This window comes from Fukomys damarensis, unplaced genomic scaffold (assembly GCF_012274545.1).
Source record: "Fukomys damarensis isolate Sample0158 unplaced genomic scaffold, DMR_v1.0_HiC HiC_scaffold_15, whole genome shotgun sequence".
Classification (NCBI taxonomy): domain Eukaryota; kingdom Metazoa; phylum Chordata; class Mammalia; order Rodentia; family Bathyergidae; genus Fukomys; species Fukomys damarensis.
Genome location: NW_022900927.1, coordinates 803536 through 813617, shown reverse-complemented (window position 1 = coordinate 813617; position 10082 = coordinate 803536). Strand labels below are relative to the sequence as shown.

The window sequence follows — 10082 nt, the reverse complement described above, 5'->3', positions numbered from 1 at the left end:
TATTTATCTCATGCAAAGTTCTCTGTTATCTCTGAAAATGAAAAGGATGGCCTTTTCAGCACATTTTATTGTTTTATAACTATTACAGCAACTTGTGTACAGCAACACAGTGTATTTTGAGGGGAATTTATGATTTTTTTCATGCAAAAATCTACACAAATTAGTTTTGATGATATGGAAAGCTTTTCATAGCATCAAACATTCATCTGGTACAAATGCACAGGAAAACCTTCCTGAAGTTTTCTGACTTGAGAAACAACTAAAAAATGTCATACTAGGTAAAGTAAATAAAAACTGGAAAAAAAAGGGGGGATGGGGATGGGAGGGAGAGAGGGAAAACAGAAAACTCAGGCTGCAAAGTAAACCAGTGTCTTTTTCTTTGTGTCCAGTGTACATTAACACTTTGGTCTCATTTTGATGATTTACTAGGTTTGTTATCAGCCCCCTGAAGGCGAATCAAACTTGCAAGTGTTCGTGTACAGCACCACAACCGCTCTCTTGTACACAGTCACTCAGACGAGGAGTCTGCTCGTGAGCGAAGAGCCCTAGATTTGAAACACGAACCTTGCTCTATCACTAAGCCAGACATTCACTCAACACCGTCCGTTCACACAGTGCTTCATAGCAAGGCCCGGGCTCATTTCCTTGACTTACATGGGTATTCTTTTCTCTTTTATGCTTACAAGGCTTGAAGATGAGAGTATTTCACTTTCTCCTCAACTGGTACAGAGTAAGCCAACGTTTCTCCTCAGGCACTGAAGATCTGTGACCTGTAGCCCTTTTTACTTTGAAGAACCTTAATAGGCATCCATGTAAAGTTTTCATTACATTTTGCCACTCATTCTCACTCACACCCACTCGCCATCTTGACCTCATTTGGGCATTTTTGGTGATTCCAAATGAAACTGTCACATTTTCTTTCTTGATTTAATGCAGCAGCAGATCCCATGAGCAAAGCTTAATGGATAAAACCCATGTGTGTGTGTGTGTGTGTGTGTGTGTGTGTGTGTGTGTGTGTGTGTACTCAGTGCTGCCTTGTACCTAACTTCCACAACATCTTTCTAAAATTGCAACCCTTCTGCTGGTACCATGGCAGATAAATTGAAACCAAATGTTCCACCTTGAATTGCTTCTGGAACAATGCTAGGATCTTTCAATATCATCTGAGGAGAAGAACTGACCAAAGATCTCACAGGCCAATTTAAAGATGAATTCATTTTCACGATTTTTGAAGTTGTTCAATTTTCTCCAGTCCTCCACATTCTTCTATAAGATTGGCTATGGTTTCTGCCTCATCTTCAGTCATTTTTAATATATTACTTAGTCCATCAAGTACTACTTGTACAACTTGTGCATCTTTTACAGTCAACAAGTTGCAAGAGGGCGGGATAACATTTTGTTAGATAAGGTAGGTCACTCAATCTTTCCTTCCACTAATTGTTAAGTTACTTACGGCCCAAGCAGCTTCTTTCTGAGTTCCAAAATTCCCCTTATCCAAAAGGTGTATTATCACTGGTACGAGATTGGCATCAATTACAGCCTGAACCTCCTGCTGATTTCCTGCAGTGATATTAGATAGGGACCAAACTGCTTCTTTATTTTCTCCATGGGCTGTGTAAAGAGTGCTGAAAAGTGTAAAAGAGCATCACAGTTCAAAACACCTTGTGTTTGCTCATGGGTTCCTGTAACAATGTTACTCACAGCTGGAAGCACAGCAGCCTGTACTTGAACTGCCTGGTGGCTGAGTAGAGGAAACAGATGAGGAACTATTCCAGAGTCTGTTACCATCTGTATCTGCTCGTTGCCAGCATCAGTAAGATAAGAAAGGGCCTAGGCTGTTATGTACCAATATATTTATCTCCATGTGAGGCACTGAAACACAAAGGGTTGCAAGAATCTCCTGTGTGGTTTCCATTGGTGGTGCTGGGTCCTTGCGGTGACACAAATTGACCATAGCCCAAGTAACATTTCTTAAGAATGTTATAGGAAGCCTGGCACGGTGGTGCACGCCTGTAACCCCAGCACTTGGGAGGCTGAGGCAGGAGGATCCCTGTGAGTTCAAGACCAGCCTGAGCTACACAGTGATTTCCAGGTCAGCCTGAACTACATAGTGAGACCCTGTCTCAAAAAACAAACAAAAAAGAATGTTATGGGAATAGATGGACCCATAAGTGAAAGTAAAGATTTCACAACCCCAAGACTTATGACAATCTCTACACTGGGGTCCATCACCTAGGACATTTCCCAGTGCACACTCAGCTTGCTCACAAACATTTGGATGGGGAGAATGGAGAAGCCTCAAGAAGAGTGGCACAGCATTAGACTGAACCACTGCTTGAGTTTGTCCAGAGCTTCCAGATGCAACATTGGTCCAAGCCCTGTAAAGGAGGGTGGTCATCTCTGTCAAGACAATGGGCTAAATAGGCAATAGTCCAGATTTCATTAAGTCATCAAATGGTGGATTTCAACTGCTGCACAAAAGTTTCCTAGCAGCTTGAACTGCACTTAATTGAATTCCTTGGTTATCCCTGAAAACATTTTGAACAATAGCTTCTAGAGAGGCATTTTCCACTCTGTAATCTCCATATCAGAATCTTCACAGCTATCTCCATGGGGTACGTTCCCTTCTCTTGAAGAGATGTTCATCTCTTTTATTCTTCCTTAGTTCAACTACAACTTCATTTTCACTGTCTTCTCATAGTCTCCAAGTTGCAGCCTTTGTTCTTGAAATTCTTTTTTGTGTGTGTGTTTTCCTCCATTTATTATTTTTTATCAGTACAAGTTTGAAGTACTACTGATTACATTTATAAAGAAGTTGGCACATGTATATAACACATCTTAATACTGTTTTTTGTCCTCTTTCCTCTTCCTTCTCTCTCCCTCTGTCTCTCAGTCCTCTTCCCTTTTGTAAAAGATCTATCTCCCTGCTTCCTATTATCTTTTTACTCTTCATGTTTTGGGTTTCTCATATAAATCATACCATTTCTCAGCTTATGTGCCTGCTTTTCTTTCACGTAATATTATGGTCTCAAGGTGCATCATTTTTCTACGTGTGACTCATTTATCCTTCTCTGTAGCAGAGTAAGTTGTGCTCCGCTGTGTGCTCCACATTTTCTTTATCTGTTCATCTGCTGGTGGCCACAGAGGCTGCTTCCCAGATTTAGATATTATAAAGTGTTCTGCTCTAAACAAGAATATGCATGTATTACTGTAATAGGATGTCTTCAACTCTTTAACGAAGATACATAAAAGGGGAATGGCTGAGTCAAATGGACTTTTTAGGTTTAGTATTTTGAGGAACCTTCACACTGATCTCCATAGAGGTCGTACTACTTTACATTTCCACCAAGCGAGTAGAAGGTTCATTTTCACCTACAACCTTACTAGTATTTATTATAATTTGATTTCTTGATAATAGCCATTCTTGAGCCGCTGGTGGTCCAATTTCTCCTCATCTGCTCTCCCCTCTGGCCCTATCCCTCACCACACCCCGGCGCCCTGACCCAGCCCAATGCAGCTCCAGCTCCAGCGAAGACGACTTGGGGGTGGGGGCAGGTGAAGGTGCAGCCTGCCGAGAGGGGGACCCCTGTCTCCCTAGAATTGAACTTGTGGGGAAACACAAAGCACTTGAGGAGTGAAAGCTGGATATTTTCAAATACACGTCAGCTCCCATGCTAAGTTGTGTCACCTACAATGGACCCACTCTTCCGTACCGTTTATGAGCAGCCTCCTTCCTTGACCACTAAAGTCTGGTCTGAGCACCTGAATTTAATGTTTCAGTACATTAATCCGGAAAACCTGTAGTAGATGCCAAACAGGGTTAATTATTAGGTGATAAGCCTGTAACTTTTTCTTCCATCCTTCATAATGCGGAAGCTCTTGCTTCCAAGATAATTAAAGGTCGGGCGATTTGCAAGTATGTTTGCTTTGCCCCCCACCCCGTTTTTTTAATAATATGGATTCTTTTCAGTTTCTCTTCCCTTAATAACTGGCTTAGCACCTTTCCATAATAAAAAGGTCAGATAGGCTTCACACAAAGCACCCATAATAGCTGGCAGCCTATCCCACTGCTATTAGCCCTCCCGCGTGTTTGGCAACCAGAAAGCTGGAGCATGCAGCTACAGGAGACAATGGAGTATTTCTGGGAGCACAGCAGTAAGGAGGTGCAGAAAAGAAGGTCACTGAAAGATGGGATCTGCCGCAAGACGGCCTGGATCCTTCAGAAGAAGGGAGCTGGCTTCCTTGCAAGACAGTGAAATAATTCTGAGAGCACCGTGCAGTGGGGTGTGGATTGTAAAAACGGGCAGCTACGGGGCTCAGGTTCACACAATGCAACAAACAGGCCAGCGTGGCTTGCTTGTCATCAATGTGAAGGCACAGCGCGTAGCTAAAATGTAGAGTATTCCAATAACTTTTTAAGGAGCCCAGTGCAAAAATACAAACCATAGTCCCTTGAAATGCATATCCCAAGATTTTTATATATAGTGTCAGGCTGAACTATAAGAAACTGCCAATACTTGAGCATTTTCAACCTACAAAAAAAAAAGGCAATTTTACATGGTTCTGTTTATGTTTATAAGTAGAATGGTGTAAAGATCTTATCTGAACTTGAAAATCAGTCTAAGCCTGTGCATTTTCCAAATCCAGTGTATTTAAAACCTAAACACTATGACGTTTGCGTTTTTCCTTTTTTTGCAGTATTTCTCTCTTTCTCTCTCTTTTGCATTTTCTTGGATACCAAGTGTTTCACAGATATCTGGCCCCACAAGCCACATTGTGGGAAGATTTAACTCTCAACTTAATATGAAATCATGGATGCAATTTTGGTTAGGCCGCTGAGCTTCACACAGGAAATATCTGTGTCCATTGGCCGTGTACTGTATATCTTGTCCCTGCCAATGTGCCAGCAAATGTCAGTTCTCGGTGTCCTAAAAAAGACTGGGGCAGGGGTAACTGCTCAACTCTGAAAAAACAATTTCCACTGTCTTGTGTCTGAACAAATCTGGTGTGTTCTACAGCATCCTTTACCAGGTGACAGAAAGTACCAGTGTATGAGTCAAAAGACTTCCTATAGACTGGCTGGGCCTTAGGCCCTTTACAAGGGGGTGGACCTCATGTGAGGAGTACCCTTCTTTAAATTCTGTTTTTGAATATTGCATCTATGATTCACAAAACTGTTAGGGCAGCCTAATGAGGCAACATAAGACTTGCTGTAATCTGCCAGAATTTGTCCCAAAATTTAAAAGAACACAAATATGAATCAATGAGACAAAATTATAGTATACTGTACATCTGTTGTAGGAAAATTCCTATCATCACTACCCTTATATAAATGATTGCTCATCATGTAAGTAGGAGACAAACCATTTAATAATTTCTAGGTCAGTGATCTTTTGTCCAACTCAAAAATAAAGTGGTTATTTTCTTTTCTTCCAAAGTTTAGCATACAGGAAGCCTAATGAGAATGAGTTGCCAAAAGGAAAAATACAATGCTGTCATCAATGGCAGTGCTAACAATATCAGATCAGGCTGGGGCAGGGTGGGGGGAGAGGAATAAAGAAGTTCATATTAACTTTAAGGCAAAATTCTCAGAAAAAAAAATAATTTCCAAATGTCTGAATTGCAAATTGCCAAGAACTGGGATCAAGTCTTGATCCTTCCACTGATATCTCTGATGCTGGGAACGAGTCAATTTCTCCCTCCCTCAAGGTCTTGAAACTGATGTTTTATCTGGATCTCTGATGTCATAGTCACCAGGGTTCCCCAAGAATACAGGGGAATTATATGGCATCTTAGATTCCTTCCAAAGGTGCTGTCACTGTTTTTCTCCTTAATTAGCTGATATTGCCAAATTCTCCCCAAGGCATTGTATTTATACCAGAAAATTCTTATTTAGAAGGCTCACGTTACAAATGAACCTGAGCACTTTATCTAGATTGGCATATTCAAGCCCATCCACTAATTTATGTTAGTGGATTCAGTTGAGGGAGCATATTGAAAGGACTGCAACTCAATTACTTGAAGGCAAACGACAAATTAAAGATTACATAAAATCTCATTTATAAGAGTAAATATGTGTGTGCATATGTGAGTCTGTACACAGATGCACCAAGGCAGGGAAGTAAGCATGTGTGAACTGGAAAGCCCTCCGGGACAAGGATATCATTGGGACAACTCTGCTTTCCAATGAGCATGTTCAGTGATGGCCCCAGAGCGGTTGGTCCCTAAGGTAAAGCCCACGCCAGCCAATGACTGCTCCGTTCCTGTCTCAATGACAGACAGTTACAAAGAGAAAGGAAAAGCAGGCCTCGCCCTTTGTAGATTTGGAAGATGCACTTAACAGTGATAGAAGGAGCCAAGACTGGACAAAGAAAGAACTGGGACAAAGGTGAACAAGCATTCTGAAAAAGAAAAAGCGATGATTGTGGAAAGGGAAGAAGGGAATCCTGAAGCACAGAGGTGAAAGGGAATGATAAAAGGAAATCCTGCAGACAACAATGAGGAAAAAGTGAGTTAGGAAGGAAAGAAGAGGATGCAGCTAGGGAAAAATTCATGAGTGAAGGGCCGGGGATTTAGCTCAGTGGTGTCATCACCTGTCTTGCAAGCACAAGGTCCTGAGTTTGATCCCCAATACCAAAAAAAAAAAAAAAAAAAAATCAGGAATGAAGACAAATCTTTACCTTCAAAGCCTGCAAATTGCAAATTCAGTGATTAATGAAACCCGAAAACAACAACAGCAGGAAGCTTTCATTGAAATAAGACAAGAGAAGGGGAAATATATGAAGCCATTATTGTTCATTGTTTCCTTAGAACAGGTTGGGTAAGCAGTTTAAGTCAGCTGGGAGAAGAGTCTCTGAGTAAGACCAGACCTGGTGTGCTTTCCTATGGCGATCAGCAATGGGGAAGTACAGGACGGCTCTCATAAAGAGTGCATGTGTTCCACTGAGGTACTTGGGGAAGGCAGTTGGAAAGAAAGGCAGTAGGGGCTGGGGAAAGGCAATGCTTGGCGTGCATGTGTGTGACACTCACGTGCATGTGTCCCTCCATCATGTGCAGTGCAGCCAGGAATCTATACATTTGGGGGATGAAGAGGGGAGATGGTATGCCCCTAGCCAAACAAAGGTCTGCTGTGTTTTCAGAATGTCCATTAAGCTGGGCATGGTGACACCTGTAATTCCAGCACTTGGAAGGCTGAGGCAGGGGGATCACTGTGAGTTCAAGACCTGCCTGAGCTACATAGTGAGTTCCAGGTCAGTCTCAACTACCTAGTGAGACCCTGTCTCACAAAAACAAATAAAATAAAATAATGCCCATTAGCCAGACCTCATCTTTTTACCAGCCACCACCATTTTTTTTACCCTAATGTCCATCTATATGTTGAAAACCCCTGCTTACTCCAGGTTGACAGCAAACTTCTAGAGGCAGTGTCCACCATAATCACCATAATACTTGTAGAGGTTGCTTTGAGCAGGTATAGGTGGTTGTTACTCTGGCAGTAAACCACTCTGTCTGAAAAGGGGTCAAGCAATTCACAATAAGCCACAAATGATCACTGTCTTCATTGAATACATACAGAAACATGTGCATGGTTCTTTGTACCATTTTTCTGCCCAGGGTTTACTTCAGTTGTATAATTATTCTCATTTTACAGAGGAAAAAAATCAAGGGAAATAAACTAACCTACTTAGGTTATCTGGGGCTTTTATGTATTGTGTAGTGCTCATGACTCCCTAACTCAGAACACTAATTTCCTGCTCCCACAAACCATAGTGAACACTGAGGAGTTTCAAATTTTACTTTGAACATCTTGACCTCACTCAAATTTCACACATAAAAAAGGTAATCATTAAGAGTTTACCTCCATGTATCATTCTCCCACTTACTGACCTTTGAGTAGTGAGTTGAATTTTGCACATTGCCAAGAACCAATTGCCCAAATTACCAATGAGCTAAAAGTACCACTGGCTAAGTCAGAAATGCCAAACACTGGCTGTTCAGACTCCAGAAAGATAGAGCTGCCCTTCTCTCAAGTGTTTCCAAGAAGGGAAATTGCTCAGGAAGAAAAATCATGAGAAAGAGCCTTGTCTTACTCAGGAAAAGATTGGGAATGTCTGGATTGGGGCATTTACTGGATTTTCAAAGTTTATCCTAATTGAATTCAGATCCTAAATAATTTTGAAATACATATCTCTAAAGTGTCCAATTGCTGAAATCATCACAAATAGGCCTAATATTTAGCTGTTAGAAAAGAATTTTGGCTGTTGTTCAAACTGTGTTAGGTTTTCTGGATGGAAAAACTTCTATATTTGGAAGAGATAACATTTAGATCATTTTGATCAATTGAAGGAAGAAAGTAAAACAATTATGTCCCCAGACAGTCAGCATATACTGATAGGAACAATTTCTTCTATGTGGAATACAGAAAATTTGATCATAAGATAGAGGGAAAGCAGAAGGAGGAAATCATAAAGATCAACAGAGGCATATGCTCACTTCAGCAACACATATACTGAAAAAAAAAAAGAGAAGTGGGAGCCAAAGCTCACCTGAGGAAATCGTAATACGATCTTAGCAATGAGACAAACTAGAGAAGGTAAAAGTAGGAGTACCCTGAATTTAAGAGAACAAAGAGTTTCACAAATATCAAGATTAAGAAAGGTTAAGAGAAACAGACTTGCACTGGAGGACGGTGCCCCCCTACCCATGATCGTCTGCACTGCAGGAGAAAACAGATGCACTAAGAGACAACCTACAAAAACAACCTGGAAAAAATTTTACCAGCTGTTCCTCAGACAAAGGACTATTGTCTAGAATATATAAGGAACTTAAAATAATCAGACACCCCCAAGTTTAAAGACCCAATTCAAAAATGGTCAATTAAAATGAACAGACATTTCTCTGACAAAGAGTAAAAGCAGCATATAAACATATCTAAAAATGGTCAACATAACTGGTCATTCGAGAGATGCAGATGAAAACAACACTGAGATTCTACCTCACCCCACAAAGAATGGCTGCTATCAAGAAATTGATAACAAATGCTGGCAGTGTTGTGGGGAGAAAGGAACCCTTCTCCATTGTTGGTGGGAGTGCAGACTGGTAAAACCACTGTGGAAATCAATATGGAGATACCTCAAAAAACTAGGATTCGAAGTCCCATTTGACCCAGCCATAGCTCTGCTGGGTATCTTCCCAAAAGAATTGGAAGAATCATACCACACTTATGTATGCTCACCCATGTTTACAGCGGCACAGTTTGTAATAGCTAAAACTTGGAAACAGCCTAATTGTCCATCAGGTGGAGACTGGATAAGGAAGGTGTGTGTGTGTGTGTGTGTGTGTGTGTGTGTGTGTGTGTGTTTTTAAAGAATCATACCACTTATGTATGCTCACCCATGTTTACAGCGGCACAGTTTGTAATAGCTAAAACTTGGAAACAGCCTAATTGTCCATCAGGTGGAGACTGGATAAGGAAGGTGTGTGTGTGTGTGTGTGTGTGTGTGTGTGTGTGTGTGTTTTATCAAATAGAGTACTACTACTCAGCCATAAAGAATGAGAAATTAGAGACATTTATAGCTAAATGGATGCATATTGAGGCCATACTCTTTTTTTTTTTTTTTATTGAGGTTATTGGTACAATCTAGGTATACAATACAATTACATTCATCATTGGGATTCTGTACCTTTACATAATAGGTCTTGATTCTCATTTTTCCCCTTGTCCCTGCCCTCCCTTCACCCCCTCCTCCCCTCCCCATTTACAAACACTTTATTTCCATTTTTTCAGTTTCTCATATTTTTTTCCTCTCCCTTATTACCTTTCCCCCACCCTTCCCACTTTCCTTACACCTTTAGCCCTTTACTTCCTATTTCACATTATTAATTATCTCATTAGGATCCTGTGTACTATTGTAGTTTTTCACACCAAAGAAACTATTCGGTATTTCAGTTAAAGAAATCTCTGTATGAACATTAAAAATAGGGAATCCTAAAATAAAACTAAAAAGAAAAGTAAAAGAGAAAAGGCAATGATGTAACATCAAAATAATCCTTAATTCTGGAGATGAAAATGGTCCCTGAAC

The 10082-nt window shown here is 40.7% G+C and overlaps 1 pseudogene; it reads right to left on the bottom strand.

Moving 5' to 3' along the window:
* Positions 1–1061: 1061 nt before the first annotated feature.
* The window catches only part of LOC104865483, a 48947-nt pseudogene continuing 39926 nt past the window's right edge, over positions 1062–10082 (bottom strand).